General features: G+C 38.4%; 2 protein-coding genes across 2 annotated transcripts in view; one reads left to right on the top strand and one right to left on the bottom strand.

The window, feature by feature from the left end:
• The window catches only part of BTD (biotinidase), a 112,771-nt gene extending 100,119 nt beyond the window's left edge, over positions 1-12,652 (top strand). The window contains exon 4 of the transcript XR_008839728.1: positions 12,642-12,652. The gene's annotated coding sequence lies outside the window, so the exon portion shown is untranslated. The remainder of the gene's footprint in view (positions 1-12,641) is intronic.
• ANKRD28 (ankyrin repeat domain 28) overlaps positions 1-24,875 on the bottom strand; it is a 117,052-nt gene that overhangs the window by 82,513 nt on the left and 9,664 nt on the right. The gene's annotated exons all lie outside the window — the stretch shown is intronic.

Raw genomic sequence — 24,875 nt, 5'->3', positions numbered from 1 at the left:
AGTCATGTGATGGTACAATCTGCCTGACCCCCTCCCTGTTCCACCCAGGGATGAGTGTTGTTGCAGGCACAGGAGGCGAAAAGGGGGTACACTTTAATGGTGAGGGCTTTTTTTCCCAGGATTGAGTTTGGGAGGGAAAGGTCCTGAATACATTAATTTTTTCAGAAGATATAAGTTTTCTTTTAATGAAAACTTTTTTTAAAATCAGTTCTCTCTTGCAGAAGAATTATAAGAGTTGGAAGAAAGTTTTAAATAAATATTTAACTATTTTAATATTAAAAGTGCATATAACATTCCTACTAGTGCAATACTTTTAATTAGTAGACAGGAATAGACTGTGACCACAGAAGCCACAGTTCAGCTGGCTTGCTCACACGTAAAATTTTGGTTTCCATACATACCAGGAACTCAAAATACTGTACTTAAGTGAGCAAAATGATTCCCAGTTGCTATGGCTACCACTTTTTTTCCTCTCTTCAGTATGTAAACAGTCAGTGTCACTGTACACAAATGATTTTGATCATCTTTAAAATAGCGTGCGTCAATAGCTGCCTCAAGCATCAGAATTTGCTGCTTGGGGAAAGCTAAACTTCCTAGAAGTTTTTAGGAACCCCTTACAACTCTCCCATGTCCAAGAAAAAGCTCCTTTCTGGCAACTGAAAACACTATAAAACACAGCTGGATAAAATCCACATATTCACACACACACACACAGGCACTACTACAGGACGAGAGAGCTCATCTAAAACTTCTGCAGCTGCCAAAATAGATGTGGCTTTTCCCAAATCGAGCAAGGAGAAACACAGCTGCAGACAAAAATCTTCCCTGCCTGCTTCAAACCTTCCAAGGAGCCCTCCCCACAATGCCCACAAGGGAAGCAGCTCCCAGGAGGGCTCTTAGACATCACTACAGGATAAGAGCATGTACACTACACAGCCTTCACTCCTTGGTTACTTTTCCCATCAAGATTAAAAACCACTTTGCAAAAAAAGCCTATTACCAAATGAAATTGCATAAAATGTAGCAAAGTATTACTTTAGAGTGCTAATTAAATTCTGACCACCTTAGAAATCTGTTATTTATCAGTTGGACTGTTATTTTTTTAATGTGACATTTGAAAAAGTGTATTAGTCTGATTTTAACTGCTGGTCACCAGACAGACTCTTCACTTCTCCGTTCTCTACATGATCCTTGCACATTCACATCCCTTTCCTGAGCCAGCACAGGCAACTTGTATGACCCAACTGCCCCTGTTTACTTTTTTTGCTGGTGAACTGTGTGAGCCAGCTCACTGTGGGCCTGCAGCTGCCACAGAGCAGTGGGAGCGTTCAAACTGCTCACTGCAACAGACAGTGATGAGATGGCTTTGCAAACCCACACCCACCAACCACATATCAGAACTATTCCATTCCTTGTATTTTCCTTAAAATATCTCAAAACAGTTTTCATGACACCTGAACTTTTCCAAACTTGGACAGTACTACAACCAAGTATATCACTCCTTAAATTCTTTCCAATTACACAAAGGCATAGTTATGTAAAGAATTCTAAGTTTCTCCTCCCATGATCCAATATGTAAATTGCTCCTAGAAAATTTCCTTTAAAAAAAAAAAAAAAAAAGCATCTTGCAACACAGAAATTTCACAGATTGTGTTAACCAAATTGTCCCTACAGTATTAACAGTATTTATAAAGCATATGGCTTTGTAAAGAAAATACTAGAGAATTTTAGGGCCCAGACTTAAAAAAAAAAAAAAAAAAAAAAAAAGACAAAACCAATTATGTAACCAGAATCCACAAACAATAAATTTATGCATTAAACACAAGCACAACAAGATAGTTACAACTTTTACACAATTATCCATACATGATCTAAAACTTGCAAGTTTGAGGGGGGTATTTTTTCAAACAGGATTATTTTGGGCTTCATGTCTTCCAAAATCTTCCTAACACTGGCTTCAATCAGGGATTTATTCAATTAAGACGACACCTAGAGGAGAACTTGTAAAGTAAATTTTGGCATTCCTAAGAGCCAATAAATTGCATTATAAAGGAATATTATCATACAGAATCAGAAAGATGGTATCAAAACACAATACATAATACACAAGACACATTAGCTGAATATTACTTACTCAGAATATTAAGAATATTAACTTCTATACACCTTTGCCTCTAAAACTCCTTTAGGATTAGGTATTTTAGAATCTACAAATAACCAAACCTCACTCAGCAAATAAGTGGGTATAAAATAGGAGAGTATTTGGTCAAGTTTTTTGGCAAAAAACAAGGCCACAGGGCATCTTGTGTGTGGTAAGACAACTTTTATTTTATAATAGCATTACAAAAAACAAATCGCAGATTTCTATAAAATATGATAGGAAGACTTCAATATTTAGTAGCAAGAAGTCAGTAATATGGTTTGGAACAGTCCTATTTGATTTCATCTTACATACCAAGCTGTGGAGTGTCTTCCCCAGAAAAAACCTCATGCAACCAGCATCCTCATAATGCAGGGCAATGAAGAAACAACACCACTGAACTCATGAACTGGTTTGCAAACTAAGCTAGAGTTGAGAAATACATCAATAAATGTACACATCTTGGTTAAAAAACACCACATAACTATGAAAATGTAACTTTTAAGTAATGCAGATATGAATTTTTATAGCCTTGACTCAGCTGTTGTAACCTTCTCTCCTAGAGATTAATTCAGGCCCTATAAAATAAAGACAACTGACTATTTTTTCAGAAGTTTTGATCACTCAAGTCTCTTATTGGATGTACACTGACACCTCATGGCCATTCAAAAAATACTTAAGGTCTGTGCTCTCTTAGTTCTGTTTTTCTTTCTTTTTAAAAAAAACTCCAATTAATTTCTTTTTCTTTTAATGAAATGTCATCTTTAGAAATGTCAATCTTTAGATGGCATTATTTGGTCTATTGCTCCTTTTCTTTCAGTAAGAAACAGAGAGACCAGGAAGATAAATAGGAGTGCTGCCATATGAAGAATGAGACTGGAAATGTTCCTCCCCAAATGACAGAAATAGCCACTGGATAAATTTCTGGACTATGCAAAAGCCTTTTACTCTTTGAAGTACATGGAAACCTTTAAAGTCACACACATGATTACCAAAGAATATTAATAAAATTCACTACTCCCTCTAGATATTTCCTCCATACTCGAAGTAGAAGTCTGTTACTTTTCACTCTTTCCAGCAGGGTGACATGTATGAAAAAAAAGCCCCAAACCTCTGCCATTTCTTCCTTCTTGATTGAGAACTCTGTGGCATATCTATATAACTAATCAAGTCACATCCTACATATCTCAAGACTGTGACTATCTCAAGATAATGTGACAAACTAGTCCTTACTAACTAAAATTATAAAGTCTTCAACTGCAAAAAATAAAGAGTAATATATATGTAATAGGTTTGTAATCTTACTTGCTAGGGGTATTACCAACTCTTTAAAAACACTGTAGAGCTGACTGAATTAACATTATCCAAGAAACATTAATATCCACAGAAATAAAGACTCATTCTTTTGAAATATTTATCTTTACCTAAATATGCAAGACAAAGCCATTTAGAGGATACTGTCAGTTCTTAAAAATGAAAAGCAGCTGCATTATATTTTTTCTTTAGAGATGCTCCTTCAAATTTTTTTACCTTCTAAGAAAGAATGCTTGAATTCTATTCTCTGAAGTATTTATAATATTAATGAATACAATATTAATGTTTTGGCAAAATCTGCAAAACCTTCAGTTTTTAAAAAAATCAAATTATTAAAAGCAAATGTAAAAATAAGCCTTTAGTACATCTCTTTACCAAGCATAAGGGAAGCAGAAAAGATTCTCAAGCATTTACTCTTTACTTAACACAAGCTTTGTTTTACATATTTTGAAGTGGAATTCCCATAGCATTAAAACGTGATCAAGAAAGACAAAAAGATTCACTTTCTGTATCAGAGAAAAATCCAACCAACTTCTTGTCCCACAGCACTCCTGTCTTTAACAGAGATGGAAGAAGCAAACTGCCAGTCAGCATATTTTTACAACACATTCCCTCCCACCCCTGCCAAAAAGCAGCAGCTGATAAATTCCATTCATCATGGAAGGGAGTTTATTTTTCAGTCATTACGATCACCATCTGGTCAGCAGCAAGGGAAATATCACAAGCAGTCACACTTATAAAAGATTGAAATGAGGTCATCTTGAAGTGCACACTGGAGAAAGAATCCAAGGTAACAGGCTTAAAAATAAAACTTATTCTGCTCCCCATTATTTGCATTAAAGAGCTACCACAACACCTGCACAAATGCTAGACCATACATACTAAGTGGAAAAGGCATCCAGCTTATAAACTCAGCCAAAATTCAGACTCAAATTTTCTGTGCCAGAAATCACTAAATCAGGTGCCACAATCACTAAAAAAATATAAAGAAAAATTTAAAGATCCAAACAAACAAACAAACCCAAACCAACAACGAACCTCCACCCACCCAGTATTACTAAGATTAGGAGAAAAATAAATTCTATCTTCATCTGTTTAATCCACGCAGTAATTTAAGTTCTAGCACCCAAAGTGTGATATAGCAGCACAGTATTTTATAGTTGGTACTGAAATTTTGAAAGGTCAAAGAAACAAACATGCACCATTCTGGTACCCATTACATACAAATAATGGATATGTTAAAGTCTCTTATCTGTACATGAAACCAATGTGTTTGGATAGCTTGTAGCTGTCTGGTGACCCAGTTTCCTGAATAATTTACCCCGAAAGAACAATTTACAGGCATAAACAGCTCCCATATCATGTATGAAGTGGACTGTGTGCTCCACCCAAAAAACCAATCACCCATCTTTCAGCAAGTGCATTTTAGAAATATTGTTGCTAGCAATGTGTTTCCAGTATTTCTAAATAAGGATGTGCATCACTTTTGTATTGGCACAAGAGCAAAACAAAGTTTATCAACGGCCATGGTTTTCAGTTTTTAAAGTAAATCACTATAACCCATCTTCTTCACAGTCACTTCAACACCAGGAAAGACACAAGCATGAGAGGGGGACACCAACACTGCTCCCACGACATCTGTCAGGGCACTTTCCTCTAATACTATGATTTGTATTAAAGTTTCTCTAGTTTGATTCCACAACAGGTCAGCCAAGAAAAGCAACCACTAGACATATAAAACTGTAAAAGATCAGAGAGGACTGATCTTCATACAGGTCCCAGATTATAGGAGGACATCTACACCACAAAGCAGCTTCCAGATTTCTAGCATGTGATGTTGAGGAACTAAGAGAAAATGCAGCTCTTCAAAACTGAAAAACTGCAACTGGTACCAGCAGGACAAAACAGAAACCACTTTTTAATTACTATTATTATTATTACCAAAAGACATTTAACAGGATGATTAAAGAGGCATAAAATTCACTTGATCTTCAGTTCAAGATCCTTAGGGCAGCCAGGAGGGTGCACAGCAAGCTCACTGCCTCAGATATGAGGTGGGCAGACCCTGGTCTCTTCAAGGGTCCCCTTGGTAGAGTGCCATGGGATAGAGCCTAGAGAAAAGAGGGGCCCAAGAGAGCTGGATGATATTCAAAGACTGTCTGCTCCAAGCTCAAGAGCAATGTATCCCTACAAAGTTCAGGAAATAGTGAAGAATGCCAGAAGGCCTGCATGGATGAACAAGGAGCTCCTGGACAAACAAACACAAACAGCTTACAGAGGGTGAAAGCAAGGACAGATAGCCTGAGAGGAATACAGACAAATTGTCTGAACACCCAGGGATCTGGCAGGAAAGCTGAAGTACTGGCAGGGGTAAATCTATCCAAGGGCATTAAATCCTTTAGTTACATCATTAATAAAAGAAAGACTGGGAAAAACAGGGCCTCTCAGGATAGATATGGGAGATCTGGTTACCCAGGACGTGTAGAAGGCTGAGGGACTGTGACTATTTTGCCTTGGTCTTTACCAGCAAGTGCTCCAGCCACACTGCCCAATTTGAAACTGGGAAAAAGAACCTTCCTCTACAGGAAAAGATCAAATTTGAGACCATCTAAGGAACCCATACGTGCACAAGTCCATGGAAGCTAGTAAGATACATCCAAGGGTCCTGAGGTAACTGCCTGAGGAAGTGGCTAAACTAATCCATCATATTTGAGAAGTCATGGCAATCTAGTGAAGTTCTCACTGACTGGAAAAGGGGGAATAGAATTCCCATTTTAACAAAAGGAAATAAGGAAGCCCCAGGCAACTACAGGTTGGTCAATCTCACCTTAGTGCCTGGCACAATAATGGAACAGATCCTTCTTTAAATTATGCTAAGGCACATAGAAAATAAGGTGGTGACTGGTGACGGCACTGGCTTCAGTGATGGCAAATCATGCCTGAGAAACTTATTGGCTTTCTATGATGGGGTTGCAGCAGAGGTCGATGAGAGAAGAGCAACAAACATCACCTACCTGAACTTGTGGAAAGCATTGACCACCACGATATTCTTGGCTCTAAACTGGACAGATATGCATTTGATGGATGGACCACTTAGTGGATAAAATAGTGGCTGGATAGCCTCACTCAAAGAGGTGCAGTCAGCAGCTCAGTGTCCAAGTGGAGAACAGCAAGGAGTGATGCCCCTCAGGGGTCAGTATTGGGGCTGGTCCTTTTTAACATTTTTGTCAGTGACATGGACAGTATTAAGTGGGGTCAAGTGCATCCTCAGCAAGTTTGCCAGCAATACCAAGATTGTGGTGTGGTGTGGTGTGGTGTGGTGTGGTGTGGTGTGGTGTGGTGTGGTGTGGTGTGGTGTGGTGTGGTGTGGTGTGGTGTGGTGTGGTGTGGTGAACACACTGCAGTCAGGGATGCCATCCAGAGGGAGCTTCACAAGTTTGAGAGGTGGGACTGTGTGAACCTCATGGGTTCAACAAGGCCAAGTGCAAAGTCCTGCATGTGGGTTAGGGCAATCCCAAACACAAATACAGACTGGGCTGAGAATGGACTGAGAGTAGCCCTGGGGAGAAGGACCTGGGTGTGTGGGTGGACAAGAAGCTCATTGTAACCCTGTGCAGCACAGAGAGCCAAATGTGTCCTGGGCTGCATCAAAAGCTGCATGGCCAGCAGGCCAAGGGAGGTGATTCTCCCTCTCTGCTCTGCTCTAGTGAGACCCCACCTGGAGTGCTGTGTCCTGTTCTGGGACCCTCAGCACAACAAAGACTTTGACCTGTTGGAAGGAGACCTGGGGAGAGCCATTAGGTTGATCACACAGGACAGCAGCACCTCTCCTACAAGCACAGGCTGAGAGAGCTGGTGCTGCTCAGGCTGGAGAAGAAAAAGCTCCAGGGAGACCGTAGAGCAGCCTTCCAGGACCTAAAGGGGGCTTAGAAGAAAGTTGGAAAGAAGCTTTTCCAAAGGGTATGGAATGATAGGACAAGGAGGAATGGCCTTAAACTAAAGAAGGGCAGGTTCAGATTAGATACTAGGAAAAAATTCTTTTCTATAAGGGTGGTGAGGTACAGGTTTCCCAGAGAGGCTGTGGACTCCCCATCCCTGGAGGTGTTCAAGACCTGCCTGGCTGGAGCTCTGAGCAAACTGCTCTCGTGGCAGGTGCCCTGCCCATGGAAGGGGCATTGGAACTGGATGAACTTTTAGATCCCTTCCAACTCAAACCATTCTATACAAGAGAAGAGACCAATGGATTCCTTTCCCCTTGGGGAAAATAAGAAAGGTTCTTTAGACCACTTTGACAACACAATTCCATGAACAATTTTACTCCTGGCAACCAGTGAAAATAGAGCCACTTTTCTCCCTGTGAGGACTAACTTAAAGCATACCCCTAAGAAAGGTACAATGTCACAGGTCCCTGCTGGGCTTCACCATACAGTACCAAATCAGGATGCAAAGGCTGACTGCACAGACTGATGGGAGCAGGCACAGGTTCTGCAAACCTCAGCATCCCCCTGCTAAGGGATGCCTTTTTTTGCATGTATCTTTTTTTGTATGTATTTTCTGTTGGATTTTTTTAAGGTTTCTACCAGTTGCAGGGTTTTCTAAGTATCAACAAAATTGTTCTAATTAAAGGAAAAAAAAAAATTACTCGTGCCTGCTGGAAGTTAGGAACTTTTATATTCAAATGTATATAGTTACAGCAGTTGCATGGCTTCTCAGTGAAAATTAAGGTTTATGAGGGTAGGGCAGGAGAGGCAGACAAGAACAAAAAACCAGTACAATGATAATACCCAGCACCTATGCAGATCTTGATGCTTCTTAATCATTAGGCTACTTGACCTGACTTTATATGTAAAGTTTACAACTGTCTGGGGCAAGGAGATGCAAAAAGATGCACCTTCTTTTCTAACCTGGTGGTAGCAACACAGAAAAAAACATGTAGGTGCTAATTCTTTCAAAATACAGATCTTCTTCAAAACAGAACCACCACAGTAAAAAAACCCATATTCATTAGAAATCATGAACATGCAGCCTCTGTTGGTCAAAACTGGCCTTCTCAGCTTTTATTCAGCAGTAACAATCTGAAATTATGTACACTAGCTTCTCAGGTAAATTTACTTTAGAAGTCAAGCAATAACAACTGCAATGCTTTTCCAAAAATCTAGAATACTCTACAAATAACCAGTTCTTCAACAGACAAGAAAAAGATGGAATTTACATCTTCTCTAAGCTCTTATGATTTTTTCACTATGCCATCTTTACATATCTTTCTCTCCATAAGTATTTCATCTTAGCAAGAGGAATAAAAAAAAAAAAAAAAAAAAAGAGTATAACAGCTCAAAAGTGTTTTGGCCCCCATCAAGAGCAAAGCAACTACTTCTTTGAGACCTATATAAAAATAAATTGCAGAAAGCCTGTGTGAATTGGAGAGAACAATGGTTTTATACCACTAAAGCAATTATGCAAGTAAACTCTAATTAAGACTTTTGTCAACAGGGACTACTTTGTTCAGAGAATCCATAGATACTACACTGCCAATAGTAGCATAGGATAATCTCCTCTATGGAGATTTTAGCCCTAGGGGAGAGCTTGACACTAATGCTCTTTTTACAGTTTCAGAACTACACTTTTAAGTGTAAAGAGTCTTGATCTGTTTTCCCATGTTAGGAGGAAGAAAGGAAGTATCTGAACTAATCTAAACCAGAAGGCAATAGACCAGTCAAGACTCACTATCATGGTTAAACAGGAAAATATGCTTCAGTTAAAAAAAAAAAAAAAAAAAAAAAAAAAAATCTGACATTTCAAATGAAACAATGATGTTTAGTATTGAAACTGGGACATACAAAACAGAGTTCAGAATCTGAACCAAAAAACCCCCCAGAAAATAAGAAATAACAGTGAATACAACTTCAGGTAACAAAGCTAAAACACACCCATGGCCAAAGCAGTAATGAAAGTCTACTTGTGTTCTCCTAAAGGCTTCCATCACCTGCTCTACCAACCTAAACCAATTTTTCTCATGGCCTTCTACAATCCAAACACAATTAAAATAAATACAGTTAACAAAAAACTGCTGTCACAAACCAGATACTTGTCACATACAGTTTACTTGTTAAATTACATCCTGAAAAGTTTCACTTTTTTTTTTTTTGCTCATCCATTTTATTTATATGCCAAAATGGTAGTTACAGTAGTTACCTTTGTGCAAACACGTGAAGGACAGAAACACTGCACACAAAAGACTAACTCAAGGTACTCAGTGCACCAGTATTGGCTGGGTCAGAGGTTAATTTTCTTCACAGCAGCTGTAATGGGGCTGTTTTGTATTTGTGATGAAAACAATATTAAAAACACAGGATAGTTTTATCTATTGCTGAGCTGTGCTTGCACAGCACCAAGGCCTTTTCTGCTTCCCCACCAGCCAGCAGGCTGGTGATCTGAAAGCTGGAAGGGACAGAGCTGGGACAACTGATCCCAAGTGACCCAAGAGATATCCCATGCTATATGAGATCACAGTCAGCATATAAAGATGAGGGAAGGTGGATGAAGAGAAGAGTGATGCAGCGATGGCATTTGTCTTCCCAAGTCATCGTTATGCATGGTGGGGCCCTGCTTTCCTGGAGATGGCTCAACATCTGCCTGCCCATGGGAAGTGGTGAATGAATTCCTTGTTTTGTTTTGTTTTGCTTGCATGCAGTTTTTTGCTTTCCCTATTGATCTGCCTTTATCTCAACCCACGACTCTTCTCATGTTAATGTTTCTGATTTTCTCCCCCATTGCACTGGTGGAGAATGAGCACGTGCATGTATGGGGCTGAGCTGCCCACCAGGATCAAACCAAGCTAGAATATGGCAGAATTAAGGTAACATACAACCTTGATATATACACCTTAAACAGAATAAAGACAGTGCTTAATTACACATCACTACTACTTGGAAAGTTAAATGTTTCTTAATTGAGAAGTCTATCCACAATACTAGTTCTAAACACTTTGGATATTCCTTTATAGATCAGTTCTGTAAAGAGGGACCAACGAAACTTATGTCATAGAACACACAGTGGATTTAATTAAATAAGGAAATACACAACAGGAAACAGAGCATTTAATGAAATTATATGGAAGTGTCTTACCCTGTAAAATGCCATGTTATTGTTGTAGCCTTTATGGATCATGAGACAGGAACACTTACACTGGAGTTGAAATGGCCACAGGTAAAATTAATTCCTAATTTGCAGGAAAAAATTTCAGAATTTAAATCCTCTTTCACTAGGTTTAAATATAACCTAATATATCACATGCTGGACATATTTTGCAGGAGTACTAAGAAGTAAACCTCTGAAGTATGCTGAAACTGTTGCAATAGTTTACTGAGGCAAACAAAACTGTACCTTTGGTAATTAATCTTTTTTTTTTTTTTTTTTTTTTTTTTTTTTTTTTTTTTTTGCAAAATAAGAAGCACAGCTGGCATATTGATAGGCCAATACTTCAGGACAGAACTGGCAGCAGAGTCAGCAACACGTGACTATTTCCTGTTCCAGAGAGGAGATCTCTGGAAGCTTCTGTGTATTTATATAAACAGTTTTAGTCTCTACTGCTATTAGGTTTTACTGCCGGATTTCCTCTCTGACCAAAACAAGTGAATCACTATTTTCCCCTCCTCCTTTACACATGATATTTACAAAGAAACCCTAGCTTTCACAGATGCCTCCCTTCACCTGAGGAGGGGCAAAAGGGGAGAGCAGGGAAAAAACCTCAACAGATTCAGCTTTCATAATTAAGAGGAGGTATAGAATGCAAATGAGAAAGTAACAGCTGTGGCAAGCAGGTACAGAACAATTCAAAATAACTACAGAATTACAACATTGTTTAGATGACTCTTAATGATAAATTAATTAGTCAGGTCAAAAAACAATCCTCAGTCACCTTTCCAAACTGGGCAGAGTAGCCCAGGGACATATTCAGCCCCAGCAGAAACAAGAACAAAGAGGGACTACTGCTGTAGTTACATGTTCCCAGTGTTTTCTTTGTGCTGTCACTGCATTTACCTTACTGTCCCATAAGCTGACCTACAGAGAACAACTGGTAGAAAGCTAAAACTGTTTTTTGCTAATTCAGCCCTCAAACTTGCCTGCTGTAAGATCTACTGAACAACAGTGCAAGAGGACAGGCAGGAAAATCCCAAGGGAGGGATATAAAGGGAGACTACCTTTTCCAGTAAAAGGTTGAAGTTTTAAGTCTTTTTAAACAGCACTTAGGATGAGTTTGTTAATCTGTGCAGAAGTACCTGGGCTACTGGTCTCATCTACAAATCAGACCTTTAATCATATTCCCAAATAATGCTATAAATGAAGTATTTAATGTCTTAACTTTCTTAGAAAGAAAGTGTAATTTCACTACTCAGCAATTATTACAGTGCTCAAGTCTGTAAGAATCAGAAGAGTATCAGTGGCAATGCATCATCTTTTCTCTAATTTCTGCACCATCATTCCTGTCCACACAGTGTGGACCAGCAGGTCAAGCAGACAGCACACCTCAGATGTGTGAGCCACACAACCACCCAACTCCACCTGCAACATTCTCCCTGTAGATGCACTAACATCCTTTATCTTACCAAACAAAGCAATTCTAGCATAGATTAGCACACGGAAGTATTTTGAGCACTTTTGAGTATTGCTCAGAACATTAGTTTAATATACTGATTATTTTTATAAGATTGTTCATCAAAAGATACCCTGAAATGTCTAAATGTAGGATTCAAACATTACTTCTATAATACATTTTGATTTGCCAGATACTGTTTTTTGATCTCAGCATTTTTATACTTGATGTTTATGTTCAGATGTGTGTTTACATTGTATTGTTTTGGATTGAAGATTACTTCCAATCATGGAATCACAGCATGGGTGAGGTTGGAAGAGGCAGCAATGGGTCATCTGGTCCAACCTCCCTGCTCAAGCAGGGTCATCCTAGAGCATATGGCACAGGACTGCATCCAGATGATTCTTGAATATCTCCAGTGACAGAGACTGCACAATTTACCGAATCCAGAATATCTAAACTGAACAGCAGAATGATGGTGGGGGAGGGAAAAAAGCTTGGTTTTGATAGTTCTTTTATCCTAGAAATTTTCACACAGACTTCTCAAGCAGTCATGTTATTCTGAATAATAATTTGGAATATTGTATGCGAAAGTACCAGGAGTGTGAAGTAATATTCTGTTTTTCAGTTTGAAAGAAAGAAAAGAGAGCAATTAGTGGAAATCACTCTTTAAAAAGCCAAACCAAAAAAACACAAGAGCAGCAATATCAAGCCTTGTCACTTGGTGGCAGCACACCAAAGAAAACCAAAACATTTGAGCAGGACCACAAAATTCCTTCCCAGCCAACACATAGTACTTTAATACCTCTCCTACAAGTGCCAGAATTCCTGGAAGGCTCTAGTCACTTCACATATTTAAGGTAGGCACCTAAATTTTTAAGGCTACTGACTTCACATTCAAGGAGACACTAAAGGCTCAAAATTGAAAGCGCTTTATTTCAGTCTTTTTGACATGTTTAGAGGTTCACCTATCTCCACTAAAATTGCCAGAAACATACTAAACACAATTCGAAAACAGGTGCAAGGCTGAACAAGCAAACAGAAGCAATACTCGAAAGCCTGACATCCCAACAGTTCCTACAAACTGAACAAACAGGGGACTCTGAGTCAGATGCATCAATCTGGATTTCATGCCATCAGAAAAGGCCTGACAACACACCAGAAAACTCATACAGTCCTACATCTCTTCCACCAGCTGTAACTCTTGCCAGCATCACACATGAAAGGCAACACCACACACAGTAAGTACCCAACAGTGCTATTGTAGTCAGTGACAATGAACGAGAACTGATAGTCTTTACCCACTTAAATAATTGATGTTAAGCAAAGGTTAGATTTAATTAAATTAGTAATATTTAATAACAATTAAATAATTTAGCAAATGCTTTCAAGAAATATTTGAAACTACTACTACTGAAGCAGGAAAGAGATGCAATGAGAGCACAAAGATTTGCTGACTTCCTTCTTCTCTGAGTAATGTAGAAAAGGGTCATTTATCAAAGGGGCAACAGGATCATTATCTTTTCTCCCAAACTGGTCTTCTACACACAGATGTACAATGACATACAAACTATACAATGTCTTATTTCTGTAACCACATGATAAACAGCTTTGTTTTGCACTATTTATAATCTACATGCCAAATTTACTAATAAAAGCTTAACATATGCTATCACATCATTAACACACAAGTTGCAATGACAGTTCTATTCTGTCTATATTAGATGTTTATTAGTATAACTACAAGATCTAAAAGACAGTAATTTCTTAATAATGACCCCATACAAAAGCAACTAACAAAGTCTTTATAGCACTGAGGGCTGTTTGTACCAAATATAAGATGATATTATCTAAACAACTGATTTCTGGAATAAAGAATTTGAGCTTAAAAGAGCAGACTACTCACATGCAAGCCTCAGGGAGATAAAGCCATCAGTTTAAGCCAAGCATTAGGAATTAAGTATGACTTGAACTACAGAAGAGTGACTGCAGTAGTTAAAAATACTGAACAAATTCAACTTGAGAGGAAAAGCTCTCCCTCCTTTCCCCCTTCCTAACCAAATAGCTTACTGCTCTCTAGTACACATGCAATCTGGTAGGGCCCTTCCATTTTATCAGCTTCATTAAAGCAGCACTTTCAGTGGGACACACATGAAACAACAGCCTAATCCAGCATCACAGCAAGGAGATAAAATGGAGACCAAGGGAGAGAGATGAAAGTGAACACAGAAAGCAAGAGAAGCACAGTAGTAGTTTGCCATCAGAGGGAGTACGAGCCTTAAACAAGAGTGTTCAGCTTCCAGGTGGCAGCAGACACACAGTTCTGTGATTGTGAACACCTACACAGGATTAAGGGAGGGCTGGTCCTCCAAATTCTCATTGAAAAACAGCATGCATGTGGAAGAGCTGCAAGAAAAACTTTTTGTTGAGAAACAGAGCTGCTATACTATTTTTACAAACAGAAAGACAAAGCCATGGGACAATGAAAAACAACTTCAAAGGTCTGCCCATCTAAACTACTGATATTAAAAAAAAGTGTGCTTCCAGTCCTTTTTTTCAGTAAACTTACTGCCTTCAAAAGGAAAAAAACAACATTCTATATCACAACATGGAACTTGATTTTGGGCCTGACTAAAATGAAAAGAGAAATACTAAACAAATAAGCCACATGACCATATATCAACCCGCACTTTATCCCAAACTCTCAGCTCCACTTCAGTGCTGTTCAGTGCCAAGCATGCCTTCAACCCTCAACGTTACCTGTAAGAGCAGATCTTCAGCTGAGGCACCGAGAAAAGAGAGGTGAATGATTCTGTGTAAAAAGAAATAATAATCCACCACTTCCACCACCACACACAAGTTTCTAAGATTTCTTTTTATCTCTTTTCCTAAAGAGGCAAGATAAACCATTCAGCATATTTAAGACTGCCAGACAAGGTCTAGACAACAATGAAGTGCTATCAGACCCACTCTGTTTCAGAAAGGAAAATGTTTGCCCATTTATCCATGTCCCATACACTAGGAAAAAACAGTTCTCTATATTCCAGAGGTACTGAAAAAGTAGCAGAGTACCTCAGTGTATTTTCTACATCCAAACAATGGAGCCATTCATTTCCTCATCCATTTTTCCTATTTAAAAGTGGTCTCAGCAAAATCAGCAGAGGTCTGGCATCCTTTAAAAATAGTGTCAACTGCATTTTAGATAAGGAAAACAAAAAAGGAGACTGCTTCCCTAATTTTAAAAGGAAAGTGAACTAAAATCTGAATCATAGAAAAATAACTCCTGTTGGGGTGGGGAGAGGGAAACACTCTTTTTCTCAGGAGTCAAAAGCTGGAGGCACATACTTGGTGTTAAGTACGTTGCCTGCTTAGGACAAGTGTAAATGAGTCATACCATCTGTACTCACATTCAAATGATAGTCTGGCAAGATAGCAGGGATAACACAAAGCAATATGAAGCTCTGCTCTTAATGCTATGGATGCAGTTAAGCTGGGAAATAGAGGGAATCTTAGCAGTTAAACTAAGAACTACCTACAGTGACAGACACTGCACACCTTATTCTCTGAATTTAAAATTTGTTGTCGAATGCTACACGGAAATCTATAGTATAGAGGTTCCTACAAACTCACATATTACAATACTGCAGAGGCTGATTAATGCAGTATTTCACATGAATACTTCTATCTCACAGAATAATGCAGAGATGCTCAAAGTATAAATAGACTGGAGCAAGAAGTCATTGTGGAGCATCAATAATTCAGAGAGAAGCTATTTAAGATAACCATTTGTTATAGAGACAAGAACAAATGCATTGCCTAAAAAAATAACAACATGAAAACAACAGAATCAACACCGGCAAGCAGATTTCTGAAGCAAGTTATGCTGAGCAGAGTAAAAGCAATAACCACATTGGAAAAAGCAAGGAGCTCACAAAGATGCAGTGTGAGACTAATCTCAGCAAAGGTGGGGGAAGGCTCATCCAAAAGGATGACTCAGGGCAGTGTCTGAGAGGGCAGACAAAGCCATCACCATCGTCTGGGGCAACAAGCCACAGAAAGCTGCTATTCCCAAAACAGCTGGGTGGGTGGGGGACCCAAACTCATGGAAGTCATAACCAAGACTTATCATGAAACAAATTACTAATATTGGAAAAATGTGCCAAGTTCAGGTTTCTTCAGTATTCTTTTAAAAAGTCAAACTACATGGAAAGCTGAGATTACCAACGTTATTTTACTTGTAATAGAAGCAGTATCTTTTAAAGTACAAAACTTAGTTTTACTTTGGATCTCAGGATATGTAATTTAACATATGTGGCACTGAACCCTCCATCTTTTACATCTGATGAGAGCCAGCGGTACTAAATGATGCTAAAGACTGTTTCAATGTAGTACAAAGTTTATTTATCATGGTTACATATAAACTAGAGTATTTACAGGAAGGACAAGTCCTTCCCAAGATACTCCTGGATATCTCGGGGGCTGAAAGGAGGAGAATAGACATCTATCTGCTGTTCCAAAATCCTTGTGGTTACTTGTTTATGTTTATACCAAGCTTTGAGGAGCACAAAATGTACAAATAATTTTAAATGGTATCTCACTTTCTCCTCGTTTTCATGCCTTCACCTTTTAATTATATTATTATATTTATGATCTTAAAAAAATACCACTGATGCACTTACATTGGTTTGCTTACTTGATCCTCTAATTCTTTTGTTGGTTAAAACCAGGCATATTATTTCAGAGTGTTCTGGAGGTTATAGTAACAGCATTTACAACTCCCAGCAGGTTTAGCAGCAGCAGATATTCGCAAGGATGTCTGCCCCCAATAATCACCGTTCACAAGTAGGCACACTACCATAAAATCAATACCATTAACATACATAAGCAGCTGTGAGCTGAGTTGATTTGAGGGGAAGGAGGATTTGAGGGGGTAGAGGATGCTATCCCTTACTATTTCCTCAGTGACTACTATTTACCAAGGACAGCCACACAGAGGAGCCTCACAAGCAAACAAAGCAGTAATTCACACAGCTCCATTATGAATCAGCAGAACTGTCAGAGATCATGGCAAAAGTATTAGACCATTTTTAAATAAAAATAAATTAAAAAACAGATTTAATAGTTCTCCTGATGTTGAATCTGACTGTGATTTGCTATTCAGATAAAAGCTTTGAGCTTGAACAGCTCCCTGGCATAAAACAGGAGGTGAAATAATGAACTGACAAGCCTGAAGACTTGTGAACCTATGAAGCATCCCAAATGACATAAGTGAAAACACGTGTTGATCCTCTGATGTTCACACCACTGTTATAAATGAAAAATGATGAAAGCAGAAGAGGAGTAAGATCCTCTAACAAATCCAGAAAACTTTACCTACATGTTATTTCAGCATGTGCACATGTATAATTTCAAACAATAACTACTTATACAAAAAGCTGTATCAACACAGAAAATTTTTATGATATACTTGGAAATGACACACCTTAAAAAAACCACAAACTACTGCAGCTCAGATGCCACTATGCCCTTCACCTCCTCCACTTTTACCATTCTTTAAGCACTTCAGAGATAATTTCCATTTAAAAATTTGGGAAGAAGGCAAAGCAAGCAGAAGATGAATTCTGATCAAACTTAACATCAAAAGGACAGATAGACAATAGCATTGCTCCTCTCATTGCTTCCTCAGCTTTCAAGCTGAGGGAAGAAATCTTTACATTTCACACATCTTTTAGCAAGGTAATTATCTGGATAAAAATAAGGTAGAGTGCTATGAGTCACAGCAGTTCATACATCAATCAACCCATTAAGAAACTTCACAACCAGGACAGACTTCTTTAGAACCTACAGCTACTCTCCAAAAACACTGTACATAAGACCAGAAAAGAGTAATGCTTTCCAGTCTGAACAGATGCCTGTCACATTCAAAAAGAAATACAAATCAAGAAGTGATGCTCATAGACATTAAAATCAGAAGAAAGCACAGGTTTGGAGCTCTTTGAGTCTATGTTTGTCCATAGCAGGTCACCTCTCAAAGTCTACAGTCTGGCTTCAGAGAAACCTCAGTGCTTAAAACACACAAGACGACCAAAGAGTTAAAACCCTCAGATCATATCTGTGGAACAGAAACTTTCTAATATACAGCTGTGACTTATTTCAGAACATCCATGGGAAGACAGCAGTTAAAAATGGATATTAGGTAGAGGGAGGAGAGAATTGCATACTTTAGGTATCTGCCAAGGCACAAAGATTAGACTTGATCAATAGTATTTATAGGATAGCAGGGTGGCAGTTTGTGATAAAATCTTTTACCAGCACACCACCTTTAAGAAATTGTTTCTTGGTTCATGGGTTTTAATAATCATTATTTAATTTTCATGTGTCTGAATTTTAACATTTCCACTCTACCTAATACAAGCATAGGAAAAACAGCAAGAAGGAATAGGAATATTTTAGAAAATACACATCCATCAGACAGAATGATAAAACCTGAATGCTATTTTCAAACAAAAAAGTATGCATTTCCAAAATTAAGTTACAGGCATAAAAAAGAATGCCTACTGAAAACATTCTGTTCATGCACTAACAGGAACAAATCATCATAAGTAAAAACTTCCTTGGAGTTTTTTCTCCCTCCCTGAAAGAAAAACAGTACCTTTAAAAAGAATATTTTTAGATTAATTTTTGAAAGCAAAAATAGAAGTGCATCCAAATGGCCTCACTGGATTTTTAATGAGGAAGTGCAATTATACACAGGGAATAACAGTGCATGCAGTCATTTCTCTATTCCCTGGGCCAGCAATGCAAACAGCAACTGTCTTCTTAATCCTATTGATTAGGCCTTTTAAGAAAAAGATTGGAAAATATAGCAAAATATATGGAATAATCTTTGAATAGATTTAAGAGTCTGCAATTTCATATAAACACAAGCACATGGAGTGGTGTTGTCTTATCAGCCTTGAGGCTATTGTAACAGGACAAAAGCATGTTTTTAAAATGGGACAGAAGAAGAGTCAGAATTCACTTGGAACAGAGGCATTCCACACAGGTGTGTCCAAACAAAGTTTTGAGATTTTAACACAGCTCAATGATACACAGCTTTCATTCCCCAAAATGCAAAACAGTTAAAGAGAACTGCCCAGTAGACTCAGAGACACATTTCCACATACAGATGTAGCAGCACTTCACCTTGCAAGAGGCACAAATCAGTCAAGTGCAGTCCAATATCCACATCTTCCAGTTCACTGTAATTCCACAGGAAACACAGAGGGTACTACCACGCACTTCAGGGAAAAATCCACTTGCTTGGACCTGTTTGGCCTGTTTGCCATATGGCCAAACATCTCCTCTATGTTCACTCTGTAAATTGCTTAAAGCTTAAATCGTGACTGCCACTTCCACATAAATGCACTGGGAAAATTGGCAATCTTACCTGCCATGCACAAGTGACACGGCAGATTCCACTACATCAATACAGCCTGCAAAGGGAAGAAAATCAGATGCCTCTGACTGCTAGAAGTTAGTCACCTTCTCTATCTGACCTGAGTACTGCTGTACATAAATAAGAGCACAATTTTGAAGTCCAGCAAGATCTGGTCACTACAGGAAAAAAAAAAAAAAAGTTTTTAAAAAATATTATTATATTTCACAGCTAGTGGAACACTTCAAGGGACGAGAAAAAAGATATTACCTGTTACTAAGTCCACTTGCACAGTGGACACAGACATCCCCAGGAAAATTAATCCCAGCCAAGTAATGCCCTCAATCTAAAGCAGATGACATAAAACAAACTAAGATCTTGCTCAGTTAAAGAGCCATTATACTGACTAAATAGAATTCACTTCCAAAGTACATTTGCCTACCTACAATTATCTAGGTGCAATGCTCTTAAAAACAAATAAACAAGTCAGATTTTTTCTTGACAGACAGGAACCCAAGAATTGTGCCACATGAAAATATCAAGTTTTTCACTTCTTCAGAGTGACTATAGGGGCCAGATGGGAAAAGATTGTGAGAATACATCTCCTTTTACAAGGAGAGACAGTGGGAGCTGGACCTGTTAGGTTAGAGAAGACAGAGAGAGGATCTCATCAATAATTATAAATATCTTAAAGGTGGGTGCCAAGAGGATGGTGCCAGACTCTTTTCAGCAGTGCCCAGTTGACAGGACAAGGAGCAGTGTCCATAAACCAAACCACAAAAAGTTTCACCTCAACACAAGGAACACCTTTTCATTGAGGTGGCAGAGCACTGGAACAGGCTGCCCAGACAGGTCATGGAGCCCCCCTCTTCAGAGACACTTAAAACTCACCTGAGTGTGTTTCTATGTCACCTGCTCTATTGACTCTGCCTTGGGAGGGGTTGGACTGATCATCTCCAGAGGTCATTTCCAACCCTAGTGATATGAAGATAACCTCCAAACACAGAACAGCAAAATGATGTGCTCTAAACAGGGAGTAATCCAGCACACCAAAACCAGACACAAAAGAAACCCCTTATTATTCTAGCATCTCTCCACAATATCAGTGCAATGTTATTTGGTCCTGACTAGTTAAATCCCTCCATAGGGAGGAGACAAGCAAGCTACCACTAAATAAGATCACCAGGTGTAACACTCTTCAGAACACACAGTTGATTGCTTTACTAACACTTTTTCAACTAATCCATACCTGTGTTCAGAAGAAAGGCAGACCTGGGCAAACCAAAGTGAGTTATCCTGGGTTCTATTTTTGTTTTTTGGATGCACTAAAATAGCACAACCTTTAAATAGCAGTAACCTTTACACCTCATTAATTACTTCAATGCACTAATTACTTTACTTTTATTACTTTTGCTATACTTTTTAATTTGTGATTTTATCAGAGCAGCTAACAAAGACATAAAAAAAAAATTTAAGTTGTTTCAATTACAAGTGCCACTAATTAAAATCTTCCAAAAATGTCTTGAGTTAAGTAGTCCACAGTATTTCCTTCATACAACAACAGTTAATGAGTTGAATCAATGACTTGGGATTGGCCATAAAGTCTGTAAAAATTTTAGGATTAGCACAGTTCTGTCAGACTTCAGTTCATACAAAAAGCTTCTCTTTTTTCCCAGCTTCTTCTGGTTTTCAACACTGAACAAACCAATTAAGAGGAGTAATTGTAAAGAAAATACCATTTGTTCCAGAAGAGGCTACTGTCTAATGCAGCTTTCAAACACTGAGCTTACACAAACTCGTTCCAAGTGCTTAGCTCATGACTTCCGTCCGTGAAGCAGTTTGAATTCAATCTTCTGGCAACAAATATGTACTACTTAAAGAGTTATTTTTTATAATTCTTTGAAAGCAAGCAGATGCTATACTTAAATCTTAGCAAGTTATATTCATATCTTTTCCTAATGTAATTTTTAAATAAAAAATTTCCCTGTCCTGTTCTCTTCGTACTCAAGCTTGAACATTCCCTCGAAGTTCCCACAATCCATGCCAATAAACCACACTGAAAATAGATTAACCTTTTGTCTAGTCTTATCACTGAGAACCTTTGTACAACATAATACAAAAAGCACAACAAAAAGTACTCTCTATCTCCTATAAAACAAGGAACATAAAGTACAGAATAACGAGAAATTTGTCATAAATATTATTTAACTTGCAGTACTGTCTGATTTTTAAACACTAATAGCTACATAACAGGTATTCTCAAAACTTTTCATACTTTTAGTAATTTGATTTATTTCAGCATAGCAAAGAAGATTCTGCTATCCTCTCATATTCTGTCCTCTTACCAAGAAAATCTATAATCTTATACTTAGGTAAGCCTTTTAAAATATCAAACTATGTTTCTTATTAACATTGTGCAAAATAGTTATTTATTTAATGTTTGTCATTCTCATTTTCACTCCCCACCCTTCCCCCATTCCTATGGTCATTTGCTTATGTTTTACATTTTTATGTCAACCATCTGGGTTTTGACACCTACGAGAAGCAGCATAATATCACCCTTCAGCCCACAGCAGAGACAGCTGACCTACTCAGAAAGCAGTCCCTGAACAGCTACCCAAGACTTTCAGGCTAAAATAAAAAAAAAATTAAATTGTGCTGATGACCAGCTTCAAGAACCACCCTTAAGTAGGGGCTGTAATCTAAGACCTCACAAACATACAGGTGATATGTAGGCAACTGTTTGTTTGGAAACTGTTCAGAATCATTTTATTATACCCTTATTTGCCAAAGTAATTATTCCCAGTGCATTCTCACAATCAAAAGACATGCCTAATTTGTTTCTTTTTTCTTGTAAACAAAGCTTTGTAGCTTTACCATTGCTTATTCCAGAAAATAAAACCACTCAAATGAATGAATAGCTGCATCCATAACTCACTGAATTAAACATTTTTGCAGCACAATCAAACTGAGAAACAGAGGAACAGTCTAAAGGAAGGAATAATCCACCTTGATAAGGTTTTCATTAATGGCAATTCAAAATGTTATCTTCTCTTGTTGCTGATAAAAATATTTGCACAACCAGTGTGCTTATGTTGTGGTATTCATACAACTACACAAGGTGATATGTGGAATATAAAACACTAACTACTATTTTATGTTTCCACTTCCTATTGAGCTGAGCTGAAAAATTTTCTTTTGTTCCAGAAGGCTGCAGTTTAATCTCAGACTGACATGTTTCATTGAATTACTATTTGTAGAGTTTATTGCAACTTAGGCATTTTTATATGAGCATGTTTTCTTACTAGGTACTTCCCCACCCCAAGCATATATCTCTGTGCAGGGAGAAAGAAGGATCACTAGTCATAGCATGCATGACTCCAAGCCATCACTGGATGGTGTCTAAGAATTAAAGATGCATGCATAAGAAGCATAAATGTTGAAGGGCCTTCCATCCATACATGTTTCTATGAGGAAAGAAAGGCTACAGCAAGTTCAGACTGCTTTTGGCATATCGTTTTCAGGTAACTGGATTATCTGAATGTGGTCTTATACTTTCACTGTAACCTCCTGAGAAGAGATGGAAGGCAATGGTGTCATTTTCAGAGCTCCAGTTGTAAAACTGACTGGTAAAGCATGTAATCACCCCAAGCGGAGGAAAAAGCAACTTTAAAATGCTGCAGGAAAACTGACACATTGTGGTCAGATTGGAGACGGGGAAAAGCAGAGGATCCTGACAGGCAGCACATGTAACTTTTCTTCTTTCAAAGTTTTCAGTCAAGGTAAGTCAACTTGGTGTGTTATAATGAGAAGCAGACTTCTAAAGACCCTAGGTTCTTACACATTTAAAGAGGAATTCACAACCACACTCAAACCCCAGAACAATCAAGAACCAGATAAGAAAATCAATCCTGTTATTGAGCTTCAAAAACACATTCTAAGAAGTTTAAGACCAACAGCATGAAAAGTACTCAGAGAGAAAGGTCCAAGGTAGACCATACACAAGTTTCTCCACTCATCTCCAGCCCCCAGACCAAAGGACACACACAAGACACATCACCTGTGATTACAGGACTTCTGACACAAAGACAGACAGTAGAGTAAGTTTATCTGATCCAAAACACTCCTTTCTACTTCCTGCTTAGGAAAACTGTCAACGAACAAATTCACAGTCCTAAGCTAATCTAAATAATTTGCCTCTCCCCTCGCTTTTCACTACTTTGCAGAAGAAAACAATGAGAGACTGCTTAAGCTCAGCTACCACGTAATACCAAACTATGGCCTTAGGCAGGAGATTAGAAGCCAGTGAGTTTCAACCATTATTGTTAGAAACCTTGCAAATGAAAAAATAAAACAAAAAGCCCAAGAAGAAGCACATCATTAAACTCCATCCTAAAGTTACTGAACTCTAACCTTTCATGAAAATTTACCTACTCCACTGGCTTAAAAGAACAGGGTTGATTCGGGCAAGGTACTCCATTTCTCACACACACAGTCCTACCCTATACCAGAAATACATTTGCATTTAGTAGTTCATGTACCTGTATTTCCTTCTCCTGTCTGTCAGCTGAAAATGTTGGTAGATAATTTCCAAGTCATATAAGTAGCATAGTTTTGGCTATTAATTAACCTCTTACAAGAAAAACAGAATTACAAAAAAACCACATATCCTAATCTTGCTTGTTACAGGCCATTTTCGTTGTTTCTTATCTAGTGAAAAAATCAAGGCAGTGCAAATATACACCAAAGAAGTTGCCACCTCACTTCTGCAGCCATGCCACTCAGTGAAAAGTAAGAACCTGGCATTCTGAACAGGCATCCCGTGACAACACAGCACTTCCCAGCCAGGCTGCATGTCACTGCACTCCACACAAGAGCAGGTCATGAAACCTCGAGGTCAAATGATGTCATTCCAACAATTCCTCCTCGTTTCTTCAATTATCCTACTTTTACAAGTTACTGTTCCCAAAAACAAGGCATCAGTGTCAGGCATCATAAAAGAAGCACTAGTGTGTAAGACAATCATATATGTATGACTACATATATGTTAAAAAACCCCAAAAACAAACACCAGGCTTTCTGGAAACAACTAAAGCACCTGTATGTCAGTAGAGGTAATAAGGGTTGCCACAACATGGAAGGCTGAGCTGCAGCAGACACTTCTGAGATCTTTTCTGCAGGCACATTCATCCTCTCTTTAGGTTCAGTTCACTGTGTCTGACTGCTGCTACCAGATCAAGCTTCCAGCCCACAGGTTTTATTTGTGCTTGTGGCCATTATGGAAGCAAAGAGCTAATTTTCTAAAGAACTTACTCCAGAATGACAGCTCCCAAACGACTCTGCAACCCCTCCAATCAACAGGAGGAAAGCACTGCTAATACTGGTGTGGCAAACTTCCAGGGACGGGGAGC

This window comes from Oenanthe melanoleuca, chromosome 2 (assembly GCF_029582105.1).
Source record: "Oenanthe melanoleuca isolate GR-GAL-2019-014 chromosome 2, OMel1.0, whole genome shotgun sequence".
Taxonomy (NCBI): Eukaryota; Metazoa; Chordata; class Aves; order Passeriformes; family Muscicapidae; genus Oenanthe; species Oenanthe melanoleuca.
The sequence above is the reverse complement of the archived record's forward strand: the minus strand, read 5'-3'. Positions and strand labels throughout refer to the sequence as shown.